Raw genomic sequence first — 13795 nt, 5'->3', positions numbered from 1 at the left:
GCGTCTGGGCCGAGGCCTTGCAAAGCAGGGTCCTCCCCATATCGCGCAGGCGAGCTGTCCTCGCCCTGCTGCCCAAGAAGGGGGACCCCTGCAACCTCAGGAACTGGCGTCCCATCTTGCTCCTCAGCACGGACTACAAGATCATTGCTAAAGCCATCTCCCGCCTCTTGGGGTCCGTGCTGCAGGACATGGTCCACCCCTACCAGACCTACACTGTCCCGGGCCGTACTATCTTTCACAATCTGTATTTGGTCCGGGATCTCCTAGAGCTTGGGTGTAGGGATGGCCTGTCGTTTGCCCTCCTGTCCCTGGACCAGAAGAAGGCGTTCGACAGGGTGGACCACAGGTATCTCCTGGGCACCCTGCAGGCCTACGGCTTTGGGCCCCGCTTCGTCGGGTTTCTCCAGGTGCTGTACGCTGCCTCAGAGTGCATAGACAAGCTCAACTGACCCTGACTGCCCTGGTCAGCTTCGGACGAGGAGTACGACAAGGCTGCCCACTCTCAGGACAGCTCTACACCCTGGCCATTGAGCCCTTCCTCTGTCTCCTTCGCTGAAGGCTGACGGGGATGGTGCTTCAGGAGCTGAGGCTGTGGCTGGTCCTGTCTGTGTACGCCGACGATGTGCTCCCCGTGGTTCAGGACCCGGGAGACCTGGCACAGCTGGAGGCCTGCCAAGCTGTCTACTCGGCAGCCTTCTCCTCCCAAGTCAACTGGGTCAAGAGCTCTGGCCTGGTGGTTGGGGCTGGATGGCAGGTGGGCCACCTCCCACCCATGCTTCAGGCCATCCGGTGGAGCGCGGGTCTGCTGCTCTATCTCGGCGTCTTTTTATCTGCCACGCATCCCTCTCCGCCGGAAAACTGGCAAGGTTTAGGGAGCAGGGTGGTTGAGCTGTTGTGGAGGTGGATGGGACTGCTCCAGTGTCTCTCCCTGCATGGGAGGGCACTAGTGCTTTATCAGCTGATCCTGTCCATGTTCTGGCACCGTCTCAACAACCTGGTCCGACCCCCGGAGTTCCTGGTCCAGCTCCAGAAGTCAGTTCTGGAGTTCTTCTGGCCAGGACTGCACTGGGTCGCTGCAGGGGCTCTCCATCTTCCCCCAGAGGAGGGAGGGCAGGGCCTGACTTGCTTGCGCATGCAGGTCCATATCTTCCACCTCCGGGCCCTGCAGGGACTCCTCAACAGCAACAGCGCCGATAGTCCGGCATGGAGCATGCTGGCTCACGCTTTTCTCTGCTGTTACCGAGGGCTCCAATACAACTGGCAGCTCCTTTATTTGTCCTTGAGAGGCCACCTGCGAGGCCTCTTGGAGCTGCCGGCCTTCTACCAGGACCTCCTCCGCAGCCGGTGGCTGCTTGCAGCCTCCAGGTCCTTAGGGGCCGCCGCGGGGAAGATCTCCTTGCAGAGCCCCTGCTACACAACCCCTACCTGCATGTGCAGGTGGCGGAGTCCCCCGCGGTGTGCCGGAGGTTGGTTCTAGGTGGAATCACCAGAGTCAGAGACCTCCTGGACTACGACCGGGGGGACTGGATGGAGGCCCTGGTGCTCGCCTGGCGCATGGGGCTCTCTACCCTACACTCCTCCTGCTGCGTACTCGAGGAGGTGAAGGCCGCCTTGCCACCCACTGTTCACATCTACCTCAGTCGGGTCCTGTGAGAGGGTGTGCCCCGCACCCCTCTTACTCCTAGCCCTCCGGACCTCTCTGTGGGCCCCTGGCTTCATGACCCTGCCCACCCCGCTCCCCCTCACCATCCCAGCTGGCTGCACACCCTACAGCTGGTCCTCTTCCGAACTGCGCCCAGACATCTTCTGTACACACTCGTGCTTCACACGCTCCACTTCCCCACCCTTGTGTCCCGCCCCAACCGCAAGTGGCGGGACCTCTTGCCATCGTTGGAGGGTGGGGAGCCCCAGTGGGCCAGCCTTTACTCCACCTTGGTTCCACAGCCCGCCAGGAACATCAGCTGGAGGATCCTCCATGGAGCGGTGAGCATGGGCATGTACTTGGCGCGGTTCACCCCATCCCAGACACCTGCACCTTCTGTGGCATGAGAGAGAACCTGGCGCACATCTACGTTGAGCACCCCAGGCTGCAGCCCCTCTTCCGGCTCCTCCAGAACCTCCTCTTGAGGTTCTGGCTGCACTTTTCCCCACACCTCCTCATCCTGTCACACCCCATCCGTGGCCCCACAAAGTCACGGGACCTCCTCATCAGCCTTCTCCTGGCCATGGCCAAAGTAGCCATGTACAAGACCAGGGAAAGGCAGTTGGCAAAGGGGGAGACCTGCGACTGTGGGGTCTACTTCCATTCTTTCCTCCGGTCATGAATCTGGGCAGAGTTCCTCTGGGTGGCGTCCACCAACTCCCTCGACACCTTTGAGGAGCAATGGGCGTTGTCCGGGGTTCTCTGCTCATTGTCCCCCTCCGGCTCCCTCATTTTTAACCTTTGACCCTCACTCCTGTCCCTGTTTTCTCATCCTTTGTCCCCCGGACTCATTTGGGACTGTTCTTTTAGCAAACCCCCCCTCACTGTGAGAGGGGCCTTTTAGTTGTGGGCGGGCTGTGCCCACCCACTCCCTCGGCCTCCAATAGGTCTTCCATCTTGTTTTTACCCCCTCCCAGCCTTTCCTTGTCACAAGGGCAGCTGCTAGGGTGTGCTGTGGCTGGGAGGCCAGCGCTGGGCTCAGCTGATTTGTGCTGTGGCAGGGGTGGTGCTGTGCCTGTGAGGGGCTGCAAGTGACGGGGCGGGAAGGTGGTTGGTGTCCAAGGTTGTGGGGGTATGACATTATTGGATCTTAAAATAAGTACGTAACCCACACACCTACGTGTGGTTAACTGCCCTATATAGCGGTACCTAGACCACGTCACGGAGAATCTAGTGCCCTCTTCAGCCTAAGCTGAGAGGCATCTGGCCTTTAGCTCATGGAGTAGAGCACAGGGCTTTAGCCCCTGTGATTGTAGATTTAATACCTCATGCCAGCAACCTGGGTATGCTGGTGCTATGAATACAAGGAGTGTAATTGTAACCACTGCATTAAGTTTGCATTAAATTGTGGGCCAAGTGAGGTGTCTAATGAAAGCTATATCCGAGTGGTAGCCATGCTAGTTTGTATCTTCAAAAACAAGTCCCATGGCACCTTATAGACTGATAGATATTTTGGAGGGTAAGCTTTTGTGGGCAAAGACCTGCTTCGTCAGATGCATGAGCGAAAGCTGGTGATTCACGGAAGCTGCTTATATATCTATCATTTATGATGTGAAGTTGTAAGAGTGGCTCTGTATTTGTATTAGAAATGTTGAAGTGCTGGGATTCACAATAGGAGGCGTGGCCTGCTTGCAGCCAGGTAAAGATGGGCTAAATAGAGAGAGCCTCATCAGACTCCAATTCACATCTCAAGAATTTAGCTGGCGTGTGACATCTGGCTTGTTGCAAATGGCAGAATGCCCCAAAAAAGGGTAGACAGGTGACCTGATCTGGTGGTTCCCCATTGTGTATGTGACCACAAGCAGGATCTTCTCTCCACATGGAAAAAGAATATAAAAGGAACCCCAAGAGTCACCATTTTGCCTCCATCCTGCAAATCTCCATCTTGTCTCCACTCTCCAGGCTACAGTTTGCAGGGACATATCTGCTATGAACTGAGCCTGAATGCACTGTCTTCAAAGGATGTGTTTCCAGAGACTATTAAGACAGCAGCATTTACCAACTGCTGTGGCCTACATCAAGAAATTAACGATTGTTATATGTAATCTGACCACTTTAACAATTTTTCTCTCGGCCTACTTTGCTTTTACTAATACAGTCATACCCCGAGATATGCCCATTCGAGTTACGAGGATTCGACTTTACAAGGAGTTTCATTTAATACCCCTACCTCAGCTTACGAGGCATTTCTTTGCATTTACAAGGACCGATTTGGAGGCTGGTGGCTCTGGTAGGCAAGCCATGAGGGGATGGAGTCGGCCACGTCGGTCTTGACGAACAGGCCGTACAGGGGGTGACAGTGCCCTGTGAGAGGGTGGCAGTCTGGTGCGGGGAGGTAGACTTGTCCAAATCACGGCAGTAGATCATGCCGCTCTGCAAGACGTGGATGTTGGGTGTGCAGCCCATCCCAGCCCCGCTGCTGCTGCTCACACCCTGGGTGGCTGGGGGCCACCACCGCCCGCCCTGCTCAGCTGTGCCACGGGCGCCACTCGCTGTCTGCGGCGCTCCCTCCCATTTAGCGCCTGGCTTGCCCACTGCTGCCGCCTCGGCCGCCGCTGCGGGGAGTCTCCACCGCGCAGCCCTACATGAGCGAGGCATCGCCCCTCACCAGCCGGGGTTCCCCTGGGCCTGCCTAGCTCCCCGCACGGCCAGCCCCTGGCAGCGCCCCCTCCCCGCTTAACCTAAGCTGTGCTCAGGCTGGACTGCCTCCCGGTGCCCTGCTGTGCCCTGCCCGCCCCCTTGCACCGGATTTAATGGGATTTGGTGCTGTTTTAGCATAAATGGGTGTACATTTTGGGGGTCAGAAATGCATAAATTTTTTTCCCATTGAAATTAATGGTAATTACGTTTTCAACTTACGAGAATTTGCCTTAAGAGGGTTTTTTCAGGAACAAATTAGCCTCGTAAGGCGGGGGAAGACTGTAACTCTTTAGACTGTAAAAGACCAGTTCAGTGTGCTGGTTTGGGTAAGACCTAAGTATATATTGATCTGGGCATGTGGCTGATCCCTTTGGGGACTGGAAAGACCTGTGTGGATTTGGTGCGACTGGTTTTTGTCACCTCTCATTGGTGTAAGGAGGGGTAGTGATTTACGCACCAGGAATGCTGGGGAGCCTGAGGGACTTGCTGGGGTGACTTCTGGCTGGCCAGAGAGGCAGCAGAGGTGCTCTTTGTGACTGTTTTGGTTTGTCTCATGTGAAGGAACCCCAGTCTGGGCTGTAAGCAGCCTGGTTTCAAGCACTTTGCCCAGGTTTGGCTCGCTCAGCAGTGCCTGGGAACCCTTCTGTATATTACAGGGAGTAGGAGCACTGCTGTGCAGTGCCTGCCGGAAGGTGGGGGTGGGGGTAGCCTGTGTTGTGCGGGGGGGTAAGGAGCATTGCTGTGGCTGGTTAGCATGTTCTGTGTCAGGGGGCAGTGCTGGGGGTGGGGGTAGCCTGTGTTGTGCCGGGGGGTAGGGAGCATTGCTGTGGCTGGTTAGCATGTTCTGTGTCAGGGGGCAGTGCTGGGGGTGGTTGGCGTGTGTTGTGGCTGGGGTGGGGGCAGGGGCCAGGCTTTTCATGTCGAAGGGCAGTGCACAGAGTAGTTGGGGTGGGTTGTGGCTGGGGGAGTGGGGTCAGTGGCCGGGTTGGGGGGTTGTGGCTGTGGCTGGGGGGGTGGGGTCAGTGCCTGGGTTGGGGGGTTGTTGTTGGAGGGGCAGAGTCAGTGGCTGAGGGGGCTGGGTCAGTGCCTGGGTTGGGGGGTGTGGTTGTGGCTGGGGGGCTGAGGTCAGTGCCCAGGTTGTGGTTGTGGCTGGGGGGGATGAGGTCAGTGCCCGGGTTGGGGGGTTGCGGCTGTGGGGATAGAGTCAGTGCCTGGGTTTGGGGGTTGTTGTTGGAGGGGGGCAGGGTCAGTGGCTGGGAGTGTGGGGTCAGTGCCTGGGTTGGGGGATTGTGGCTGGGGGTTGGGGTCAGTGCCTGGGTTGCGGGGGCTGTGGCTGGGGGTTGGGGTCAGTGCCTGGGTTGGGCAGTTGTTGTTGGAGGGGCAGAGTCAGTGGCTGAGAGGGGCGGGTCAGTGCCCGGGTTGGGGGGTTGTAGCTGTGGGGATGGGGTCAGTGCCCGGGTTTGGGAGTTGTTGTTGGAGGGGCAGAGTCAGTGGCTGGGGGGGTGAGGTCAGTGCCTGGGTTTGGGGGTTGTAGCTGTGGGGATGGCGTCAGTGCCTGGGTTGGGGGGTTGTTGTTGTTGGAGGGGGGCAGAGTCAGTGGCTGGGGGGGTGAGGTCAGTGCCCAGGTTGGGGGGTTGTAGCTGTGGGGATGGGGTCAGTGCCCGGGTTTGGGGGTTGTAGCTGTGGGGATGGGGTCAGTGCCCGGGTTTGGGGGTTGCTGTTGGAGGGGGGCAGGGTCAGTGGTTGGGTTGGGGGGATGTGGTTGGGGGGCAGGGTCGGTGGCTGGGGGGTGAGGTCAGTGCCCGGGTTTGGGGGTTGTAGCTGTGGGGATGGGGTCAGTGCCCGGGTTTGGGGGTTGCTGTTGGAGGGGGGCAGGGTCAGTGGTTGGGTTGGGGGGATGTGGTTGGGGGGCAGGGTCGGTGGCTGGGGGGGGTGAGGTCAGTGCCCGGGTTGGGGGGTTGTAGCTGTGGGGGTGAGGTCAGTGCCCGGGTTTGGGGGTTGCTGTTGGAGGGGGGCAGGGTCAGTGGTTGGGTTGGGGGGCTGTGGTTGGGGGGCAGGGTCGGTGGCTGGCGCGGGCGCTGCAGGATGTCTACCGTGGCTGCGGGGGAGGAGCGGCGTGCGGGGTGGCTGGCCAGGCAGGGCAGCGCTAGGGCTGAGAGGCAGTGCGGGGGGCGGCTGCGCGAGGTGGGCGCGGAGCGGACAGCTGCCCCCGAGCGGCTGAGGCGGGGCGGGGCGGGGCGGGGCGGAGCGGCTGCAGGCAGGCGGGGGAGGGGCGGCTCCGGCCGAGCTGCGCTGATTCCGCCGCGCCGCTGGGGGCAGCCGAGGGCCGCGGCGAGAGTTGGGCGCCGGCCACCGCTGCGCCGCGGGGCGGGGGAGGGGGCGAGCGAGAGGCCGTCAGGCAGCGCCTCGCGTCGTGCGCCTGCTCGAGAGCCGCAGGGTGGGAGCGGGCACAGCCGGCCAGGCCCCGCCGGAGACGCCAAGGACCCGCCTCCCGGGCGCGGACACGACCCCGAGCAGGAGGGACCCGCCGCCCCATCGGCAGCCGAGCGAAGGTACTGAGACGCCGCCACCCCGGCGGGGCTTTGCGGCCCTGACCAGCAGGGGGTGGGGGCTGTGGAGTCCGGGAGCCGCCCCCCGCCCACCCGCGCGGCTGGCAGAGGGGAGGCCGCGGCGGAGCTCGGCTCCTGCCCGCCGCAGGCCCCGCAGCGGGAGGCTGGGGTGCAGGTCTCAGCTTTTCTTCGCCGGTACGTGAGCGATGAAGTTCCCCTGTGGGCAGAGGCCGGTGATATTGGCAGGGCCGCCCCACCTCAGCGGGGGCCCTGTCTCCTGCCGGGAGGCCCAGGCGCTCGGCCACTGGCGAGCCAGTTCCGCGTCTCCGGTTCGAGGGCAAATATTGGGGGAGGGCCTCCGTGCCTCGCTAGCTGCTGCGGCTCTTTCTCTCGGCTTGATGTTGACACGCATTGTTTCCTCTTTAGAGCTGGGGTTGGGACAAACTTCCTGTTACAAAACCGGTGGAGACAAAAATCTGATTGTGAGTGTCTTGAATGGAAAAGATCCGTCTTAATGAGGGCAGGTTGTGCTTCACGAGTTCAGTTAGGGCGTTACGAGTTTTAGCCTGACTACAGAGAAATGAATGACTAGTGAGTTGAGCTGATCTCTCAGGTCAGTAATGAGGAAGAAAAATGATAGTGCGAGTGACTTCACGTTTGCAAAATTGCACCACACAGTAGAGCACAGTAGGCCCATATGCAAAAGACTTTTTTAATAGTTAGGCTGTTCTAATACATATGGCTAAAAATGCCCATGGCCTGTTGTGTTTTTTTTAAACATTTGCTTCATATTGGAACAGTAAATAGTGGGTAGAGGTTAGGAAACTACAAGAGTGGGAATTAGAAAGGGCCAGAGCCCCTCTGCTCATGACACATTCAGTAATTTTTTTCTGTCAGAGCTGACAGAACTCTTTGCTCCTTTCTTCTTGTGAAACTGACGTAAATGACTTCTTGTACTGAGAAAAATAAAGGAAAAATTAAGAGTCATGAAATCATAGCAAAGTTCCATCAACAGGGTCAGTCAATAAAATTTAAAGTAATTACTACTTACTTGTTTTATCACTTGCACGCTACAGAATTGCTGTTAGCTCACAAAGCTGATGTTGTTTAGTAAAATACTGAAAAACGTTCGGTAAATTTTTTTTTAAGAGCTCAGCTTCTTTTAGACCCCTCCCTCCAAATTGAGGTTGATAATCACCTTTGCTTGGTATGCTCAGTCCCACTCAGATGAACAGAGTTGAATCTACAACACTTTATTATAAATTTGTTTTAGATTTTTTCTGAGAGAAGCTTTTAATGGTGCTACAGCTCTCTGCACTTTTTGAGTTGCTTTGTATGTGTGGATTGATTTTTTTTTTTTTAGGCGTATTCTGAAGAGGATGAATGACAACTAATGTTGTGTATATTTATTATCTATGGTGCCTTTCATTCTGAAGGTTCCCCAAATGCTTTACAAACCTAACAAATTGATATACAAACTATAACAGGGACCACTTCATCCATCACTGAAATGGAGCCACTTCTGGGATGTAAAACGGCTACTGTTTAACAGCGCACAGCAACACTGCACAACATTTTAGGATGGAACTGAAGAAGAATACTGTTTCCAAATGAAACCACAGGCAGAATTTTAGGTAGGCAAACTAATTACCTAAGTTAGACTTTGGTTAGGACTCCCCAGCATTCACCCCCTACTTTGGTTACATGCTCTTTTTATATTTGTTTATATCTTTATATTACAGGAGACTGACTCTCAAATCTTCCAGTGTGACATAATTTCCAGCATTTGGGCCTGGATCCTACAAATTTCACTTACATGTGTAGTCCTAGTAGGACTCCATGCGGGAATAATTCTTGGTGTGGAAGTAACTTGGCAGGAGTGGGCCTTTACTTAGTAGAGGGCTTCCCTAAAATCTGATGTACTGCAACATTTTTGTGGAAGGGATACTTTTTTTCTAGTTTTGTCTGAGGTTATATTTTGGCTATTTTAAACTCATTTTAACTGGTATAAAAATGGTAACCAAGTTGTAAATTGGTTTCAAACCTGTATTTTACCTGCAGAAAATGACATGCTTTAATTACTACAGCTAGTGCAAGGAAAAAGATGAAATTATGTGACTTTACCATGCTTCAGTTTCTTTAAGGCAATAGACATATAATCTTTTTAAAATAATTACATGAAATGTAGCTGTAAAAAGGCACTGTGCCTTTTACAGCAAGATATTTCAAAATTATTTTTACTTATTTGTCATAAATTCAAGTGCAGGGTCCTATGTTCCCCTTAGCAGTTCAGGGTATCATCAGGAAATGCATATATCTTTATGGTGTTTAGGTGTTTGAGATCATAAACTGTTACAGAGGAAATGCAGTCCAAGTGTTTAAAAATGAACTAATGAATAATACAGAAAGTTTCTCATTTAACATACGGGCTCAAAATAAAGTGTAATTCAACTATAATACAAAATATATGTGTGCGCATGGCTTTTCTAGTGAAATTAGTTGAACAGGATATTACATAAATCAGAACAAAAAAATTACTTGTTACTGTCAGAACTACCATTTGGCAGTTTATTCAGTCTTCCCGTGTAATGGACAAAAAATGTCCCACCGTCCTATTTGTGTGTGTGGTTATCATTATAAGATAATTGTTTTTTTATATTTGCTATCGCTAATAGTTTCATGACATGAGAAATGATTGAGCCTATCAGCTAGCATACAGTTGTTTTATGATTTTTTGAGAATGGTACTGAAAGTTAGGCTGTCTGAAAGTTTCTGTCATAGAAGATAAAGTACCCCTGAAAAAGATGAGATTGTGTCTTGTTTTGAATTTTTGGTAACATTATAAGACTAGATGAACACAAAAGTGTACTCCGAATAAGATGCAAGTATGTTAAGAAAACTCCACTTCTTGGAATTCCTTGATTGCTATTATAAAATGTTTATTAAGGAAGGGAATGACATTGAAGTGATTTTTACCCACAAAAGCTTATGCCCAAATAAATCTGTTAGCCTTTAAGGTGCTACAGGATTACTCATTGTCTTCTATTAAATCTGATATTAAAAATGTATACTAGTGAGAAGTCCTGATTACAGGATTTGCTTTACAGGAGTGAAAGCTTGGTTTGATTTCATGCGGCTGTCCTCTGTATTCAACTTGAATCCATAACAACCTCTTAATTTTTCCTGTTTTTTCATCCACCATACATTGCTGTAGCTAAAACACATAACATACATGCATGCAAAGCTTAATATTTCTCTTAGCTGTTGTAGGGTGGAGATGGGTAACTCCAAATAGTGGGTGAGCTGCATGAGTGGCCCTCCTTCACCTCAGTGGGCTACTGCAGCCCCTATTGACCTCCCCCACACATCTCAGCCAGGGCACTGGAGTCCTGCACCTACCTGCTCCTTTCCCTCCCTTCCATCACCTTCAGAGTGCACGAATTGGCAGCTGTTCAGCTCTGGGAGGGATGGGGAACAGCTGTGGTGGATCGTGAGTCAGGTGAAGCATAGGGAGGGAAAGGAGGAGGAGGAGAATCAGGGAGGTGCTGGTCTCCAGTGCCCTGTTGCATGAGAGGCATATAGAGAGGGTAGCCGGGGGCCTGGGGGTGGAGCCACAGTGGGGTGCATGGAGTCGGTTGGCTGCAGGTTGCCCACCACTACTCTAGGGCATGCACAATTTGACTAAGATTTATTTTTGAAAATTGTCTATTTGGTTAGGTAACTCACTTTTTTTGCTCAATATGACTATTTTACTTGATTTTATTGCACTCGCTCTCCAAGTTTCATAGTAATGCTGATGTTGTATCTGTTGCACAGTAAGTGTTGTCTCTGTGGGAAGGAAGGAAGGAGAGGAAGAAGGAGAGCAGGGTTAGACACACACCTTTATTTTTGGTGAATAAGGTGATGCTGACTTGGCTTGCCTGAACAGCCTTGTCCAAATTTTTAAAAAACTAGGTGCCTGAAGGTGGCTTTCTACATCTGAGTTTAGGCGCATAAATGGCCTGAATTCCAAAACATAATGAAATCCAATAACTTATATTGGAGTCATTTGAGTTGGGTCCCTCTGTATCCAAACTTACGTTTTCTCTTTATATTATAGGATCTCATAAAGAAATAACATATTAAGTTATCACTTACTCAAATACTTTTTGTAAAATGAGTTTAGGAATAGGATCTAAACTGTAAGCAAATACATATTCATTATACAGGAAACTCCATGTTCATTCCTCAGAAACCATTACAGCTATCTTTAGAAAAAGCTTTGATTCAGGCAGTAATTTTATTTTATATAGCTACTTCACCATACATTCAGACTCCATGGTTTTGACTGTTTTAGCTAGTATGCTATTTCCAGAGCATTAGAAAAGTGTTGTGAACTTTAGATTACAAGCATGCAGAAGTGTGTGTTTGGATGTAATTCAAATTTAGTTACTTCTTGGAAAACCTGTAATAGGGGGAATGACATTTTTTGGGGGTGGGAAATAGCTGACATTGTAGCTCATTTGTGTGTTTAGTGGTAACATTGTACTGTTTTCAATAAAATGTCATCTTTGTTATTTTTAAAAGCCCAGTAAGTGCACTATGTTAATTTACCCCATCCTCTCAATAATTGGCTCAGTAGAAAATATTAACAGTAAGTGATTTTAAGTGTAAAAAAACTTCACCTTTGGCTAGACTGAATTCTTCAAATTAATTTTTGAAATGTTTTTGAGTGCATTTTTCTTTACATGTTTTGTATACAAATATCTCTGTAGCTGAAATAAAATGTGACTTAGTGCTTTTGGTCACTGTCTTGTATATAACTCTGTTAGCATTGCTAACCATTTACAGTACTTTCATTTGTTGCAAAAGGGTGTGTGACCCAATAGTTTAAGTAATGGAAAAACAGATACATAACTCTTAATAAAGAAGTTCAGCTTAAGGAGTAATGGGGGTCAGATGTCAATAAAGGGCTTGAAAGTTCTCTGTTTCCAGTGTATTTAGGATGAATGTCTGTGGGGGAATCATACGTTTATTTCCATATAAGTTCAAACAGTTTCACATCTTCACAGATTTGTTTAGTGGACAGAAGTATAAATCTCTATTAATGCCTATATTAAGATAAATTATCAACAGTGGTAATTATGAAGACAGATGTTCTTGGAAATAGTAACAGAGAGGTAGCTGTGCTAGTCTGTATCCTAACAAAACAAACAAAGCAGTCATGTAGCACTTTTTCAAGTTTAAAAATCAGATTATTTTGTTAGTCTCTGAAGTGTTACATGACTGCTTTTTTGTTCTTGGGAATATAAAGCTTGACATTTCTCTTTGCCATTGCTGAGTAGAAATATTTCTCTGACCGGGAGGGAAGCCTACATAATTTAAATATAACAAAACATATTTCTGTAGAAGTTGTTTACAGTTTTCAAAAGAAAGAAGTATTTTAGTCATTATGGAAAACATTTCAAATACAAAAGCATACTATTCTGTCTGCCTGAGTCTTCAGTCATCTTAAGTATTTTTTCTATTTACAAATTTGATCAAATAGCTCACCTTAGAAAATAGCAAGCATTTTTTAGGTGAATGTATTTTTCAAGCCCTGGTCCTCTGGCTAATAGGTTCTTTCTGGCTAGGATTCGTGTTTGGAAGTGCAAAGGAAATAGAAAATTCCCTTCACCCCTACCAAAAAAAACACCAACAACCCTGAATTGAACTATTAATAAAGTTTTATATAATGATTATAATGCAGATTCGTGTGCTGATAGTATTTCAGTACATCCTGCTGCAGTGGAATCTGCCTGTAGATATGACTAAGTAAGCAGTTTCTGTGTAGTTGCTGCTGCAGTTGTATGTAGGAACTAAAATTCACTGACCTAATGGCTACATCTACACTAGCCCCAAACTTCGAAATGGCCATTCATCTGCTCATGGGAATAAGGGGACTTCGAAGTAGGCGGGGTCCTTTTGAAAGGGAGCCCCGTCGGAACGCACAGCGGGGTGGCGAGCTGCGTCAATTTCAAAGCGCCATGGCCGCCCGCATGCTAATGAAGCGCTGAATATGCCTTTCAGCGCTTCATTAGTAAACTTCGAAATGGCCATTTTGAAGTTTGGGGCTAGTGTAGACATGGCCAATGAGATAAAAACAAATATATCCCTCTGCGTACCATTTCACTTCATTTTTAAAGAAAAACATATAGTAAGGAAAAACTAATTATCTGTTATCTTATAAAATATATCTATATTTAGTAGTTGTGCTTTAAGCAAAGATCACCCATGCTTTCTGATAGTGTCTGGAGGGCTGGGTACAGAGCCCTCTGTGCTTTAATTAAAGATCATGCTTTTTCGGATTGCGTGTGAGGGTTGGCAAGTTCAGGAGTGTAACTGAGCATACTCAGCACAAGCCAATCTGCAAATCAAGGGGGCTGAGGGGATGTGACCCTGCATTTCCTCCCTCTTCTGTAAGGAAGTAACACTATCTTAAACTGAGTAAAACACAAACTGGTGTGGAGAAGCTTTTCAATACAGCTGACCAATGTATTGTGGTACCCCAAATCTGCAGCACCTGTTATGCCAGTCCCAAACTTTTCTTGAGCGGAGATTGGCAGTAACTGAGGAAACTGAAGGTAATGCCCATAGGGAGATATGATCAAGGCTAATGCATTTTGTGCTTGACTTTGTGTTTACTCGTTCTGAAACCATCTCTAATGAAAGTCTTCTAGAACTTGTCTGTCAGCCTTAACTATTATAATAAAACTTGGTCTCCAGGGTGGAAAATTGCCAATCAGAGATCAGCAGTAGTAGATATTAGATGATGGAAGACATTTGGATTTGCAGTTAACAAAAATGCTCCTAGTTTTTCATGTTCATTCTGTCTGGAATGTTGCTTGTTCAAATTACTTTTCTGTGATGAGGTGGTTGCTGGAAA

The 13795-nt window shown here is 49.8% G+C and overlaps 1 protein-coding gene across 6 annotated transcripts in view; it reads left to right on the top strand.

Moving 5' to 3' along the window:
* The first annotated feature begins 6731 nt into the window (after nt 1-6731).
* The window catches only part of CAB39 (calcium binding protein 39), a 75044-nt gene continuing 67980 nt past the window's right edge, over nt 6732-13795 (top strand). For 3 of the 6 annotated variants that reach the window (XM_075004362.1, XM_075004364.1, XM_075004363.1), the window contains exon 1: nt 6732-6894. The gene's annotated coding sequence lies outside the window, so the exon portion shown is untranslated. Of the gene's footprint in view, nt 6895-6943; nt 7087-7317; nt 7374-8378; nt 8526-13795 lie in introns of those variants that run through there. The other 3 variants (XM_075004361.1, XM_075004360.1, XM_075004365.1) reach the window with 3 other exon arrangements.

This window comes from Carettochelys insculpta, chromosome 10 (assembly GCF_033958435.1).
Source record: "Carettochelys insculpta isolate YL-2023 chromosome 10, ASM3395843v1, whole genome shotgun sequence".
Classification (NCBI taxonomy): domain Eukaryota; kingdom Metazoa; phylum Chordata; order Testudines; family Carettochelyidae; genus Carettochelys; species Carettochelys insculpta.
The sequence above is the reverse complement of the archived record's forward strand: the minus strand, read 5'-3'. Positions and strand labels throughout refer to the sequence as shown.